The sequence below is a fragment of the Chiloscyllium plagiosum genome, unplaced genomic scaffold, assembly GCF_037043375.1.
Source record: "Chiloscyllium plagiosum isolate Xiang-an unplaced genomic scaffold, Cpla_swu_hap1 HiC_scaffold_24, whole genome shotgun sequence".
Classification (NCBI taxonomy): Eukaryota; Metazoa; Chordata; class Chondrichthyes; order Orectolobiformes; family Hemiscylliidae; genus Chiloscyllium; species Chiloscyllium plagiosum.
In genome coordinates this window covers 59,109,210-59,126,318 of record NW_028270162.1, presented here as the reverse complement: position 1 = coordinate 59,126,318, position 17,109 = coordinate 59,109,210, and positions in this window count along the sequence as shown.

Here is a 17,109-nt window from a genome sequence, read left to right as displayed (position 1 = left end):
TTGCACTCTGGGAAGGAAGGGGTTCATCCCAGTCACACGCTGGGGAAAAACGGGGGATGGAACGTTCCCAGTTGCCGACTGGGAAGGAATGGGTTCATCCCAGTCACACGCTGGGGAATAACGAGGGATGCGACCTTCCCAGTTGCATTCTGGGAAGGAAGGGATACATCCCAATCACACGCTGGGGAATAACGGGGGATGCGACATTCCCAGTTGCACACTGGGAAGGAAGGGGTTCATCCCAGTCTCGTTGCTGGGGAATGACGGGGAATGCGACATTCCCAGTTGCATGCTGGGAAGGAAGGGGTTCATCCCAGTCATACTCTGGGGAATAACGAGGGATGCGACCTTCCCAGTTGCATTCTGGGAAGGAAGGGATTCATCCCAGTCACACGCTCGGGAATAACGGGGGATGCGACCTACCCAGTTGCACTCTGGGAAGGAAGGGGTTCATCCCAGTCACACGCTGGGGAAAAACGGGGGATGGAACGTTCCCAGTTGCCGACTGGGAAGGAAGGTGTTCATCCCAGTCACACGCTGGGGAATAACGAGGGATGCGACCTTCCCAGTTGCATTCTGGGAAGGAAGGGATACATCCCAATCACACGCTGGGGAATAACGGGGGATGCGACATTCCCAGTTGCACACTGGGAAGGAAGGGGTTCATCCCAGTCTCGTTGCTGGGGAATAACGGGGGATGCGACATTCCCAGTTCCATGCTGGGAAGGAAGGGGTTCATCCCAGTTACACGCTGGGGAATAACGGGGGATGAGACCTTCCCAGTTGCACACTGGGAAGGAAGGGGTTCATCCCAGTCACACGCTGGGGAATAACGGGGGATGCGACATTCCCAGTTGCATGCTGGGAAGGAAGGGGTTCATCCCAGTCAAACGCTGGGGAATAACGAGGGATGCGACGTTCCCAGCTCAATACTGGGAAAGAAAGGGTTCATCCCAGTCACACGCTGGGGAATAACGGGGGATGCGACCTACCCAATTGCACTCTGGGAAGGAAGGGGTTCATCCCAGTCACACGCTTGGGAATAACTGGGGATGCGACATTCCCAGTAGCATGCTGGGAAGGAAGGGTTTATCCCAGTCACACGCTGGGGAATAACGGGGAATGCGACCTTCCCAGTTGCACGCTGGGAAGGAAGGGGTTCATCCCAGTCACATGCTTGGGAATAACGGGGGATGCGACATTCCCAGTAGCATGCTGGGAAGGAAGGGTTCATCCCAGTCACACGCTGGGGAATAACGGGGGATGCGACCTTGACAGTTGCATTCTGGGAAGGAAGGGGTTCATCCCAGTCACATGCTGGGGAATAACGGGGGATGCGACATTCCCAGTTCCATACTGGGAAGCAAGGGGTTCATCCCAGTTACACGCTGGGGAATAACGGTGGATGCGACATTCCCAGTTCCATGCTGGGAAGGAAGGGGTTCATCCCAGTTACACGCTGGGGAATAACGGGGGATGAGACCTTCCCAGTTGCATTCTGGGAAGGAAGGGGTTCATCCCAGTCACACGCTGGGGAATAACAGGGAATGCGACATTCCCAGTTGCATGCTGGGAAGGAAGGGTTTATCCCAGTCACACGCTGGGGAATAACGGGGGATGCGACCTTCCCAGTTGCACGCTGGGAAGGAAGGGGTTCATCCCAGTCACACGCTTGGGAATAACGGGGGATGCGACATTCCCAGTAGCATGCTGGGAAGGAAGGGTTCATCCCAGTCACACGCTGGGGAATAACGGGGGATGCGACCTTCACAGTTGCATTCTGGGAAGGAAGGGGTTCATCCCAGTCACACGCTGGGGAATAACGGGGGATGCGACATTCCCAGTAGCATGCTGGGAAGCAAGGGGTTCATCCCAGTTACACGCTGGGGAATAACGGTGGATGCGACATTCCCAGTTCCATGCTGGGAAGGAAGGGGTTCATCCCAGTTACACGCTGGGGAATAACGGGGGATGAGACCTTCCCAGTTGCATTCTGGGAAGGAAGGGGTTCATCCCAGTCACACGCTGGGGAATAACAGGGAATGCGACATTCCCAGTTGCATGCTGGGAAGGAAGGGGTTCATCCCAGTCACACGCTGGGGAATAACGAGGGATGCGACCATCCCAGTTGCACGCTGGGAAGGAAGGGGTTCATCCCAGTCACACGCTGGGGAATAACGGGGGATGCGACCGACCCAGTTGCATGCTGGGAAGGAAGGAGTTCATCCCAGTCACACGCTGGGGAATAACGGGGGATGCGACCTTCCCAGTTGCACGCTGTGAAGGAAGGGGTTCATCCCAGTCACACGCTCGGGAATAACGGAGGGTGCGACCTACCCAGTTGCACTCTGGGAAGGAAGGGGTTCATCCCAGTCACACGCTTGGGAATAACGGGGGATGCGACATTCCCAGTAGCATGCTGGGAAGGAAGGGTTCATCCTAGTCATACGCTGGGGAATAACGGGGGATGCGACCTTCCCAGTTGCACTCTGGGAAGGAAGGGGTTCATCCCAGTCACACGCTGGGGAATAACGGGGGATGCGACATTCCCAGTAGCATGCTGGGATGGAAGGGTTCATCCCAGTCACACGCTGGGGAATAACGGGGGATGCGACCTTCACAGTTGCATTCTGGGAAGGAAGGGGTTCATCCCAGTCACACGCCCGGGAATAACGGGGGATGCAACATTCCCAGTTCCATGCTGGGAAGGAAGGGGTTCATCCCAGTTACACGCTGGGGAATAACAGGGGACGCGACATTCCCAGTTCCATGCTGGGAAGGAAGGGGTTCATCCCAGTTACACGCTGGGGAATAACGGGGGATGAGACCTTCCCAGTTGCATTCTGGGAAGGAAGGGGTTCATCCCAGTCACACGCTGGGGAATAACGGAGGTTGCGACTTTCCCAGTTGCATGCTGGGAAGGAAGGGGTTCATCCCAGTCACACGCTGGGGAATAACGGGGGATGCGACCGACCCAGTTGCATGCTGGGAAGGAAGGGTTTCATCCCAGTCACACGCTGGGGAATAACGGGGGATGCGACCTTCACAGTTGCATTCTGGGAAGGAAGGGGTTCATCCCAGTCACACGCTGGGGAATAACGGGGGAGGCGACATTCCCAGTTCCATGCTGGGAAGGAAGGGGTTCATCCCAGTTAAACACTGGGGAATAACGGGGGATGCGACCTTCCCAGTTGCATTCTGGGAACGAAGGGGTTCATCCCAGTCACACGCTGGGGAATAACGGGGGATGCGACATTCCCAGTTGCATGCTGGGAAGGAAGGGGTTCATCCCAGTCACACGCTGGGGAATAACGGTGGATGCGACGTTCCCAGTTCAATACTGGGAAGGAAGGGGTTCATTCCAGTCACACGCTGGGGAATAACGGGGGAAGCGACCTACCCCGTTGCACGCTGGGAAGGAAGTGGTTCATCCCAGTCACACGCTGGGGAATAACAGGGGATGCGACATTCCCAGTTGCATGCTGGGAACGAAGGGGTTCACCCCAGTCACACGCTGGGGAATAACGGGGGATGCGACATTCCCAGTTGCACGCTGGGAAGGAAGGGGTTCACCCCAGTCTCTTTGCTGGGGCATAATGGGGGATGCGACATTCCCAGTTCCATGCTGGGAAGGAAGGGGTTCATCCCAGTCATACTCTGGGGAATAACGAGGGATGCGACCTTCCCAGTTGCATTCTGGGAAGGAAGGGATTCATCCCAGTCACACGCTCGGGAATAACGGGGTATGCGACCTACCCAGTTGCACTCTGGGAAGGAAGGGGTTCATCGCAGTCACACGCTGGGGAAAAACGGGGGATGGAACGTTCCCAGTTGCCGACTGGGAAGGAAGGGGTTCATCCCAGTCACACGCTGGGGAATAACGAGGGATGCGACCTTCCCAGTTGCATTCTGGGAAGGAAGGGATACATCCCAATCACACGCTGGGGAATAACGGGGGATGCGACATTCCCAGTTGCACACTGGGAAGGAAGGGGTTCATCCCAGTCTCGTTGCTGGGGAATAACGGGGGATGCGACATTCCCAGTTCCATGCTGGGAAGGAAGGGGTTCATCCCAGTTACACGCTGGGGAATAACGGGGGATGAGACCTTCCCAGTTGCACACTGGGAAGGAAGGGGTTCATCCCAGTCACACGCTGGGGAATAACGGGGGATGCGACATTCCCAGTTGCATGCTGGGAAGGAAGGGGTTCATCCCAGTCACACGCTGGGGAATAACGAGGGATGCGATGTTCCCAGCTCAATACTGGGAAGGAAAGGGTTCATCCCAGTCACACGCTGGGGAATAACGCGGGATGCGACCTACCCAATTGCACTCTGGGAAGGAAGGGGTTCATCCCAGTCACACACTTGGGAATAACTGGGGATGCGACATTCCCAGTAGCATGCTGGGAAGGAAGGGTTTATCCCAGTCACACGCTGGGGAATAACGGGGGATGCGACCTTCCCAGTTGCACTCTGGGAAGGAAGGGGTTCATCCCAGTCACACGCTTGGGAATAACGGGGGATGCGACATTCCCAGTAGCATGCTGGGAAGGAAGGGTTCATCCCAGTCACACGCTGGGGAATAACGGGGGATGCGACCTTCACAGTTGCATTCTGGGAAGGAAGGGGTTCATCCCAGTCACACGCTGGGGAATAACGGGGGATGCGACATTCCCAGTTCCATGCTGAGAAGCAAGGGGTTCATCCCAGTTACACGCTGGGAAATAACGGGGGATGCGACATTCCCAGTTCCATGCTGGGAAGGAAGGGGTTCATCCCAGTTACACGCTGGGGAATAACGGGGGATGAGACCTTCCCAGTTGCATTCTGGGAAGGAAGGGGTTCATCCCAGTCACACGCTGGGGAATAACAGGGGATGCGACATTCCCAGTTGCATGCTGGGAAGGAAGGGGTTCATCCCAGTCACACGCTGGGGAATAACGAGGGATGCGACCATCCCAGTTGCACGCTGGGAAGGAAGGGGTTCATCCCAGTCACACGCTGGGGAATAACGGGGGATGCGACCGACCCAGTTGCATGCTGGGAAGGAAGGGGTTCATCCCAGTCACACGCTGGGGAATAACGGGGGATGCGACCTTCCCAGTTGCACGCTGTGAAGGAAGGGGTTCATCCCAGTCACACGCTCGGGAATAACGGAGGGTGCGACCTACCCAGTTGCACTCTGGGAAGGAAGGGGTTCATCCCAGTCACACGCTGGGGAATAACGGAGGTTGCAACTTTCCCAGTTGCATGCTGGGAAGGAAGGGGTTCATCCCAGTCACACGCTGGGGAATAACGGGGGATGCGACCGACCCAGTTGCATGCTGGGAAGGAAGGGGTTCATCCCAGTCACACGCTGGGGAATAACGGGGGATGCGACCTTCCCAGTTGCATTCTGGGAAGGAAGGGGTTCATCCCAGTCACACGCTGGGGAATAACGGGGGATGCGACATTCCCAGTTCCATGCTGGGAAGGAAGGGGTTCATCCCAGTTAAACGCTGGGGAATAACGGGGGATGCGACCTTCCCAGTTGCATTCTGGGAAGGAAGGGGTTCGTCCCAGTCACACGCTGGGGAATAACGGGGGATGCGACATTCCCAGTTGCATCCTGGGAAGGAAGGGGTTCATCCCAGTCACACGCTGGGGAATAACGGGGGATGCGACGTTCCCAGTTCAATACTGGGAAGGAAGGGGTTCATTCCAGACACACGCTGGGGAATAACGGGGGAAGCGACCTACCCTGTTGCACGCTGGGAAGGAAGGGGTTCATCCCAGTCACTCGCTTGGGAATAACGGGGGATGCGACATTCCCGGTAGCATGCTGGGAAGGAAGGTGTTCATCCCAGTCACACGCTGGGGAATAACGGGGGATGCGACCTTCCCATTTGCACGCTGGGAAGGAAGGGGTTCATCCCAGTCACACGTTGGGGAATAACGGGGGATGCGACCTTCCCAGTTGCACGCTGTGAAGGAAGGGGTTCATCCCAGTCACACGCTCGGGAATAACGGAGGGTGCGACCTACCCAGTTGCACTCTGGGAAGGAAGGGGTTCATCCCTGTCACACGCTTGGGAATAACGGGGGATGTGACATTCCCAGTAGCATGCTGGGAAGGAAGGGTTCATCCCAGTCACACGCTGGGGAATAATGGGGGATGCGACCTTCCCAGTTGCACGCTGGGAAGGAAGGGGTTCATCCCAGTCACACGCTGGGGAATAACGGGGGATGCGATATTCCCAGTAGCATGCTGGGAAGGAAGGGTTCATCCCAGTCACACGCTGGGGAATAATGGGGGATGAGACCTTCCGAGTTGCACACTGGGAAGGAAGGGGTTCATCCCAGTCACACGCTTGGGAATAACGGGGGATGCGACATTCCCAGTTGCATGCTGGGAAGGAAGGGGTTCATCCCAGTCACACGCTGGGTAATAACGAGGGATGCGACGTTCCCAGCTCAATACTGGGAAGGAAAGGGTTCATCCCAGTCACACGCTGGGGAATAACGGGGGATGCGACCTACCCAATTGCACTCTGGGAAGGAAGGGGTTCATCCCAGTTACACGCTGGGGAATAACGGGGGATGCGACCTTCCCAGTTGCATTCTGGGAAGGAAGGGGTTCATCCCAGTCACACGTTGGGGAATAACGGGGGATGCGACATTCCCAGTTGCATGCTGGGAAGGAAGGGGTTCATCCCAGTCACACGCTGGGGAATAACGGGGGATGCGACGTTCCCAGTTCAATACTGGGAAGGAAGGGGTTCATTCCAGTCACACGCTGGGGAATAACGGGGGAAGCGACCTACCCAGTTGCACGCTGGGAAGGAAGGGGTTCATCCCAGTCACACGCTTGGGAATAACGGGGGATGCGACATTCCCAGTAGCATGCTGGGAAGGAAGGGGTTCATCCCAGTCACACGCTGGGGAATAACGGGGGATGCGACCTTCCCAGTTGCACGCTGGGAAGGAAGGGGTTCATCCCAGTCACACGCTGGGGAATAACGGGGGATGCGACATTCCCAGTAGCATGCTGGGAAGGAAGGGGTTCATCCCAGTCACACGCTGGGGAATATAGGGGGTGCGACATTCCCAGTTGCATGCTGGGAAGGAAAGGGTTCATCCCAGTCACACGCTGGGGAATATAGGGGGTGCGACATTCCCAGTTGCACGCTGGGAAGGAAGGGGTTCATCCCAGTCACACGCTGGGGAATAACGAGGGATGGAACGTTCCCAGTTCAATACTGGGAAGGAAGGGGTTCATCCCAGTCACACGCTGGGGAATAACGGGGGATGCGACGTTCCCAGTTCAATACTGGGAAGGAAGGGGTTCATCCCAGTCACACGCTGGGGAATAACGAGGGATGCGACGTTCCCAGTTCAATACTGGGACGGAAGGGATTCATCCCAGTCACACGCTGGGGAATAACGGGGGATGCGACGTTCCCATTTCAATACTGGGAAGGAAGGGGTTCATTCCAGTCACACGCTGGGGAATAACGGGAGAAGCGACCTACCCAGTTGCACGCTGGGAAGGAAGGGGTTCATCCCAGTCACACGCTTGGGAATAACGGGGAATGCGACATTCCCAGTAGCATGCTGGGAAGGAAGGGGTTCATCCCAGTCACACGCTGGGGAATAACGGGGGATTCGACATTCCCAGTAGCATGCTGGGAAGGAAGGGGTTCATCCCAGACACACGCTGGAGAATAACGGGGGATGCGACCTTCCCAGTTCAATACTGGGAAGGAAGGGGTTCATCCCAGTCACACGCTAGGGAATAACGGGGAATGCGACCTTCTCAGTTGCACGCTGGGAAGGAAGGGGTTCATCCAAGTCACACGCTGGGGAATAACGGGGGATGCGAAATTCCCAGTTGCATTCTGGGAAGGATGGGTTCATCCCAGTCACACGCTGGGGAATAACGGGGGATTCGACATTCCCAGTAGCATGCTGGGAAGGAAGGGGTTCATCCCAGACACACGCTGGAGAATAACGGGGGATGCGACCTTCCCAGTTCAATACTGGGAAGGAAGGGGTTCATCCCAGTCACACGCTGGGGAATAACGGGGAATGCGACCTTCTCAGTTGCACGCTGGGAAGGAAGGGGTTCATCCAAGTCACACGCTGGGGAATAACGGGGGATGCGAAATTCCCAGTTGCATTCTGGGAAGGAAGGGATTCATCGCAGTAACACTCTGGGGAATAACGGGGGATGCGACATTCCCAGTTGCACGCTGGGAAGGAAGGGGTTCAGCCAAGTCGCTTTGCTGGGGAATAATGGGGGATGCGACATTCCCAGTTCCATGCTGGGAAGGAAGGGGTTCATCCCAGTCACACGCTGGGGAATAACGAGGGATGTGACGTTCCCATTTCAATACTGGGAAGGAAAGGGTTCATCCCAGTCACACGCTGGGGAATAACGGGGGATGCGACCTAACCAGTTGCACGCTGGGAAGGAAGGGATTCATCCCAGTCACACGCTGGGGAATAACGAGGGATGCGACCTTCCCAGTTGCATTCTGGGAAGGAAGGGATACATCCCAGTCTCTTTGCTGGGGAATAATGGGGGATGCGACCTTCCCAGTTCCATGCTGGGAAGGAAGTGGTTCATCCCAGTCACAAGCTGGGGAATAACGGGGGATGCGACCTTCCCAGTTGCACGCTGGGAAGGAAGGGGTTCATCCCAGTCACACGCTCGGGAATAACGGAGGATGCGACATTCCCAGTGGCATGCTGGGAAGGAAGGGGTTCATCCCAGTTACACGCTGGGGAATAACGGGAGATGCGACATTCCCCGTTCAATACTGGGAAGGAAGGGGTTCATCCCAGTCACACGCTGGGGAATAACGGGGGATGTGACATTCCCAGTAGCATGCTGTGAAGGAAGGGGTTCATCCCAGTCACACGCTGGGGAAATACGAGGGATGCGACCCTCCCAGTTGCACGCTGCGAAGGAAGGGGTTCATCCCAGTCACACGCTGGGGAATATAGGGGGTGCGACATTCCCAGTTGCATGCTGGGAAGGAAGGGTTTCATCCCAGTCACACGCTGGGAAATAACGGGGGATGCGACGTTCCCAGTTCAATACTGGGAAGGAAGGGGTTCATCCCAGTCACACGCTGGGGAATAACGAGGGATGCGACGTTCCCAGTTCAATACTGGGAAGGAAGGGGTTCATCCCAGTCACACGCTGGGGAATAACGGGGGATGCGACGTTCCCAGTTGCACGCTGGGAAGGAAGGGGTTCATCCCAGTCACACGCTTGGGAATAACGGGGGATGCGACATTCCCAGTAGCATGCTGGGAAGGAAGGGGTTCATCCCAGACACACGCTGGGGAATAACGGGGGATGCGACCTTCCCAGTTGCACGCTGGGAAGGAAGGGGTTCATCCCAGTCACACGCTTGGGAATAACGGGGGATGCGACCTTCCCAGTTGCATGCTGGGAAGGAAGGGGTTCATCCCAGTCACATGCTGGGGAATAACGGGGGATGCGACCTTCCCAGTTCAATACTGGGAAGGAAGGGGTTCATCCCAGTCACACGCTGGGGACTAACGGGAGATGCGACCTTCCCAGTTGCACGCTGGGAAGGAAGGGGTTCATCCCAGTTACACGCTGGGGAATAACGGAGGATGCGATGTTCCCAGTTCAATACTGGGAAGGAAGGGGTTCATCCCAGTCACACGCTGGGGAATAACGGGGGAAGCAACATTCCCAGTTGCATGCTGGGAAGGAAGGGGTTCATCCCAGTCACACGCTGGGGAATAACGGGGGATGCGACATTCTCAGTTGCATGCTGGGAAGGAAGGGGTTCAGCCAAGTCACACGCTGGGGAATAACGAGGGATGCGACCATCCCAGTGCATTCTGGGAAGGAAGGGATTCATCCCAGTAACACTCTGGGGAATAACGGGGGATGCGACATTCCCAGTTGCACGCTGGGAAGGAAGGGGTTCATCCCAGTCTCTTTGCTGGGGAATAATGGGGGATGCGACATTCCCAGTTCCATGCTGGGAAGGAAGGGGTTCATCCCAGTCACACGCTGGGGAATAAAGAGGGATGTGACGTTCCCAGTTCAATACTGGTAAGGAAAGGGTTCATCCCAGTCACACGCTGGGGAATAAGGGGGATGCGACCTAACCAGTTGCACTCTGGGAAGGAAGGGGTTCATCCCAGTCACACGCTGGGGAATAACGGGGGATGAGACCTTCCCAGTTGCACGCTGGGAAGGAAGGGGTTCATCCCAGTCACACGCTGGGGAATAACGAGGGATGCGACCTTCCCAGTTGCATTCTGGGAAGGAAGGGATCCATCCCAGTCACATGCTGGGGAATAACGGGGGCTGCGACATTCCCAGCTGCACGCTGGGAAGGAAGGGGTTCATCCCAGTCTCTTTGCTGGGGAATAATGGGGGATGCGACATTCCCAGTTCCATGCTGGGAAGGAAGGGGTTCATCCCAGTCACACGCAGGGGAATAACGGGGGATGCGACCTACCCAGTTGCACTCTGGGAACGAAGAGGTTCATCCCAGTCACACGCTTGGGAATAACGGGGGATGCGACATTCCCAGTAGCATGCTGGGAAGGAAGGGTTCATCCCAGTCACACGTTGGGGAATAACGGGGGATGCGACATTCCCAGTTCCATGCTGGGAAGGAAGGGGTTCATCCCAGTTACATGCTGGGGAAAAACGGGGGATGCGACCTTCCCAGTTGCATTCTGGGAAGGAAGGGGTTCATCCCAGTCACACACTGGGGAATAACGGGGGATGCGACATTCCCAGTTGCATGCTGGGAAGGAAGGGGTTCATCCCAGTCACACGCTGGGGAATAACGAGTGATGCGACCTTCCCAGTTGCACGCTGGGAAGGAAGGGGTTCATCCCAGTCACACGCTTGGGAATAACCAGGGATGCGACCTTCCCAGTTCAATACTGGGAAAGAAGGGGTTCACCCCAGTCACACGCTGGGGAATAATGAGAGATGCGACGTTCCCAGTTCAATACTGGGAAGGAAGGGGTTCATCCCAGTCACACGCTGGGGAATAACGGGGGATGCGACCGACCCAGTTGCATGCTGGGAAGAAAGGGGTTCATCCCAGTCACACGCTGGGGAATAACGGGGGATGCGACATTCCCAGTTGCATGCTGGGAAGGAAGGGGTTCATCCCAATCACACGCCGAGAATAACGGGGGATGCGACCTTCCCAGTTGCATGCTGGGAAGGAGGGGATTCATCCCAGTCACACGCTAGGGAATAACGGTGGATGCGACATTCCCAGTTGCATGCTGGGAAGGAAGGGATTCATCGCAGTTACACGCTGGGGAATAACGGGGGATGCGACATTCCCAGTTCAATACTGGGAATGAAGTGGTTCATCCCAGTCACACGCTGGGGAATAACGGGGGATGCAACATTCCCAGTTGCACTTTGGGAAGGAAGGGGTTCATCCCAGTTACACGCTCGGGAATAACGGGGGATGCGACCTTCCCAGTTGCACGCTGGGAAGGAAGGGATTCATCCCAGTCACACGCTGGGGAATAACGGAGGATGCGACGTTCCCAGTTCAATACTGGGAAGGAAGGGGTTCATCAGAGTCACACGCAGGGGAATAACGGAGGATGCGACGTTCCCAGTTCAATACTGGGAAGGAAGGGGTTCATCCCAGTCACACGCTGGGGAATAACGGGGGATGCGACATTCCCAGTTGCATGCTGGGAAGGAAGGGGTTCATCCCAGTCACACACTGGGGAATAACGGGGGATGCGACCTTCCCAGTTCAATACTGGGAAGGAAGGGGTTCATCCCTGTCACAGGCTGGGGAATAACGGGGGATGCAACATTCCCAGTTGCACGCTGGGAAGGAAAGGGTTCATCCCAGTCACACGCTGGGGAATAAAGGCGGATGCGACCTTCCGAGTTGCACGCTGGGAAGGAAGGGGTTCATCCCAGTCACACGCTGGGTAATAACGAGGGATGCGACATTCCCAGTTGCATGCTGGGAAGGAAGGGGTTCATCCCAGTCACACGCTGGGGAATAACGAGGGATGCGACCTTCCCAGTTGCATTCTGGGAAGGAAGGGATTCATCCCAGTCACATGCTGGGGAATAACGGGGGATGCGACATTCCCAGTTGCATGCTGGGAAGGAAGGGGTTCATCCCAGTCTCTTTGCTGGGGAATAATGGGGGATGCGACATTCCCAGTTCCATGCTGGGAAGGAAGGGGTTCATCCCAGTCACACGCTGGGGAATAACGAGGGATGTGACGTTCCCAGTTCAATAGTGGGAAGGAAAGGGTTCATCCCAGTCACACGCTGGGGAATAACGGGGGAATGCGACCAACCCAGTTGCACTCTGGGAAGGAAGGGTTCCTCCCAGTCACACGCTGGGGAATAACGGGGATGCGACATTCCCAGTTGCACGCTGGGAAGGAAGGGGTTCATCCCAGTCTCTTTGCTGGGGAATAATGGAGGATGCGACATTCCCAGTTCCATGCTGGGAAGGAAGGGGTCCATTCCAGTCACAGGCTGGGGAATAACGGGGGATCCGACGTTGCCAGTTGCACTCTGGGAAGGAAGGGGTTCATCGCAGTTACGCGCTGGGGAATAACGGGGGATGCGACATTCCCAGTTCCATGCTGGGAAGGAAGGGGTTCATCCCAGTCACACGCTGGGGAATAACGGGGGTTGTGACATTCCCAGTAGCATGCTGGGAAGGAAGGGTCATCCCAGTCACACGCTGGGGAATAACGGGGGATGCGACATAGCCAGTTGCACTCTGGGAAGGAAGGGGTTCATCGCAGTTACGCGCTGGGGAATAACGGGGGATGCGACATTCCCAGTTCCATGCTGGGAAGGAAGGGGTTCATCGCAGTTACACGCTGGGGAATAACGGGTGCTGTGACCTGCCCAGTTGCATTCTGGGAAGGAAGGAGTTCATCCCAGTCTCACGCTGGGGAATAACGGGGGATGCGACCTTCCCAGTTGCACGCTGGGAAGGAAGGGGTTCATCCCAGTCACACGCTGGGGAATAACGAGGGATGCGACATTCCCAGTTGCACGCTGGGAAGGAAGGGGTTCATCCCAGTCACACGCTGGGGAATAACGGGGGATGCGACATTCCCAGTTTCATGCTGGGATGCAAGGGTTCATCCCAGTCACACGCTGGGGAATAACTTAGATGCGACATTCGCAGTTCCATACTGGGAAGGAAGGGGTTCATCCCAGTCACACGCTGGGGAATAACGAGGGATGCGACATTCCCAGTTCCATGCTGTGAAGGAAGGGGTTCATCCTAGTCACACGCTGTGGAATAACGGGGCATTCGACATTCCCAGTTGCACGCTGGGAAGGAAGGGGTTCATCCCAGTCACACGCTGGGGAATAACGGGGGTGCGACATTCCCAGTTCCATGCTGGGAAGGAAGGGGTTCATCCCAGTCACACGCTGGGGAATAAGAGGCGATGCGACATTCCCAGTTGCACGCTGGGAAGGAAGGGGTTCATCCCAGTCACACGCTGGGGAATAACGAGGGATGCGACATTCCCAGTAGCATGCTGGGAAGGAAGGGTTCATCCCAGTCACACGCTGGAGAATAACGGGGGATGCGGCATTCACAGTTGTACGCTGGGAAGGAAGGGGTTCATCCCAGTCAAACGCTGGGGAATAAGGGCGGATGCGACATTCCCAGTTGCACGCTGGGAAGGAAAGGGTTCATCCCAGTCACACGCTGGGGAATAACGGGGGATGCGACCTTCCCAGTTGCATGCTGGGAAGGAAGGGGTTCATCCCAGTCACACGCTGGGGAATAACGAGGGATGCGACGTTCCCAGTTCAATACTGGGAAGGAAGGGGTTCATCCCAGTCACACGCTGGGGAATAACGGGGGATTCGACATTCCCAGTTGCACGCTGGGAAGGAAGGGGTTCATCCCAGTCACACGCTGGGGAATAACGGGGGATGCGACATTCCCAGTTCCATGCTGGGAAGGAAGGGGTTCATCCCAGTCACATGCTGGGGAATAACGGGGGATACGACCTTCCCAGTTCAATACTGGGAAGGAAGGGGTTCATCCCAGTCACACGCTGGGGAATAACGGGGGATGCGACCTTCCCATTTGCACGCTGGGAAGGAAGGGGTTCATCCCAGTCACACGCTGGGGAATAACGGGGGATGCAACCTTCCCAGTTGCACGCTGGGAAGGAAGGGGTTCATCCCAGTCACACGCTCGGGAATAACGGGGGATGCGACCGACCCAGTTGCATGCTGGGAAGGAAGGGGTTCATCCCAGTAACACGCTGGGGAATAACGGGGGATGCGACCTTCCCAGTTGCACGCTGGGAAGGAAGGGGTTCATCCCAGTCACACGCTGGGGAATAACGGGGGATGAGACATTCCCAGTTCCATGCTGGGAGGAAGGGGTTCATCCCAGTCACACGCTGGGGAATAGCGGGGGATGCCACATTCCCAGTTGCACGCTGGGAAGGAAGGGGTTCATCCCAGTCACACGCTGGGGAATAACGGGGGATGCGACCTTCCCAGTTGCACGCTGGGAAGGAAGGGGTTCATCCCAGTCACACGCAGGGGAATACCGGGGGATGCGACATTCCCAGTTGCATGCTGGGAAGGAAGGGGTTCATCCCAGTCTCTTTGCTGGGGAATACCGGGGAATGCGACATTCCCAGTTGCATGCTGGGAAGGAAGGGGTTCATCCCAGTCTCTTTGCTGGGGAATAATGGGGGATGCGACATTCCCAGTTCCATGCTGGGAAGGAAGGGGTTCATCCCAGTCACACGCTGGGGAATAACGAGGGATGTGACGTTCCCAGTTCAATACTGGGAAGGAAAGGGTTCATCCCAGTCACACGCTGGGGAATAACGGGGGAATGCGACCTACCCAGTTGCACTCTGGGAAGGAAGGGTTCCTCCCAGTCACACGCTGGGGAATAACGGGGATGCGACATTCCCAGTTGCACGCTGGGAAGGAAGGGGTTCATCCCAGTCTCTTTGCTGTGGAATAAAGGGGGATGCGACATTCCCAGTTCCGTGCTGGGAAGGAAGGGGTTCATCCCAGTCACACGCTGGGGAATAATGGGGGATGCGACATTCCCAGTTCCATGCAGGGAAGGAAGGCATTCATCCCAGTCACACGCTGGGGAATAACGGGGGATGCGACATTCCCAGTTCCATGCTGGGAGGAAGGGGTCATCCCAGTCACACGCTGGGGAATAACGGGGGATGCGACATTCCCAGTTGCACGCTGGGAAGGAAGGGGTTCATCCCAGTCTCTTTGCTGGGGAATAATGGAGGATGCGACATTCCCAGTTCCATGCTGGGAAGGAAGGGGTCCATTCCAGTCACAGGCTGGGGAATAACGGGGGATGCGACGTTGCCAGTTGCACTCTGGGAAGGAAGGGGTTCATCCCAGTCACACGCTGGGGAATAACGGGGTTTGTGACATTCCCAGTAGCATGCTGGGAAGGAAGGGTCATCCCAGTCACACGCTGGGGAATAACGGGGGATGCGACATAGCCAGTTGCACTCTGGGAAGGAAGGGGTTCATCGCAGTTACACGCTGGGGAATAACGGGGGATGCGACATTCCCAGTTCCATGCTGGGAAGGAAGGGGTTCATCGCCGTTACACGCTGGGGAATAACGGGTGCTGTGACCTGCCCAGTTGCATTCTGGGAAGGAAGGAGTTCATCCCAGTCACACGCTGGGGAATAACGGGGGATGCGACATTCCCAGTTGCACGCTGGGAAGGAAGGGGTTCATCCCAGTCACACGCTGGGGAATAACGGGGATTCAACCTTCCCAGTTGCACGCTGGGAAGGAAGGGGTTCATCCCAGTCACACGCTCGGGAATAACGGGGGATGCGACCGACCCAGTTGCATGCTGGGAAGGAAGGGGTTCATCCCAGTCACACGCTGGGGAATAACGGGGGATGCGACCTTCCCAGTTGCACGCTGGGAAGGAAGGGGTTCATCCCAGTCACACGCTGGGGAATAACGGGGGATGAGACATTCCCAGTTCCATGCTGGGAGGAAGGGGTTCATCCCAGTCACACGCTGGGGAATAGCGGGGGATGCGACATTCCCAGTTGCACGCTGGGAAGGAAGGGGTTCATCCCAGTCACACGCTGGGGAATAACGGGGGATGCGACCTTCCCAGTTGCACGCTGGGAAGGAAGGGGTTCATCCCAGTCACACGCTGGGGAATAACGGGGGATGCGGCCTTCCCAGTTGCATTCTGGGAAGGAAGGGGTTCATCCCAGTCTCTTTGCTGGGGAATACCGGGGGATGCGACATTCCCAGTTGCATGCTGGGAAGGAAGGCGTTCAACCCAGTCACACGCAGGGGAATACCGGGGGATGCGACATTCCCAGTTGCATGCTGGGAAGGAAGGGGTTCATCCCAGTCTCTTTGCTGGGGAATACCGGGGAATGCGACATTCCCAGTTGCATGCTGGGAAGGAAGGGGTTCATCCCAGTTTCACGCTGGGGAATAACGGGGGATGCGAACTTCCCAGTTGCCTGCTGGGAAGGAAGTGGTTCATCCCAGTCACACGTTGGGGAATAACGGGGGATGCGAACTTCCCAGTTGCCTGCTGGGAAGGAATGGATTCATCCCAGTCACACGCTGGGGAATAACGGGGGATGCGACATTCCCAGTTGCACGCTGGGAAGGAATAGGTTCATCCCAGTCTCTTTGCTGGGGAATAACGGGGGATGCGACATTCCCAGTTGCATGCTGGGCAGGAAGGGGTTCATCCCAGTCACACGCTGGGGAATAACGGGGGATGCGACATTCCCAGTTGCACTCTGGGAAGGAAGGGGTTTATCCCAGTCTCTTTGCTGGGGAATACCGGGGGATGCGACATTCCCAGTAGCATGCTGGGAAGGAAGGGTTCATCCCAGTCACACGCTGGGGAGTAACGGGGGATGCGACATTCCCAGTTGCACGCTGGGAAGGAGGGGGTTCATCCCAGTCACACGCTGGGGAATAACGGGGGATGCGACCTTCCCAGTTACATGCTGGGAAGGATGGGGTTCATCCCAGTCACACGCTCGGGAATAACGAGGGATGCGACGTTCCCAGTTCAATACTGGGAA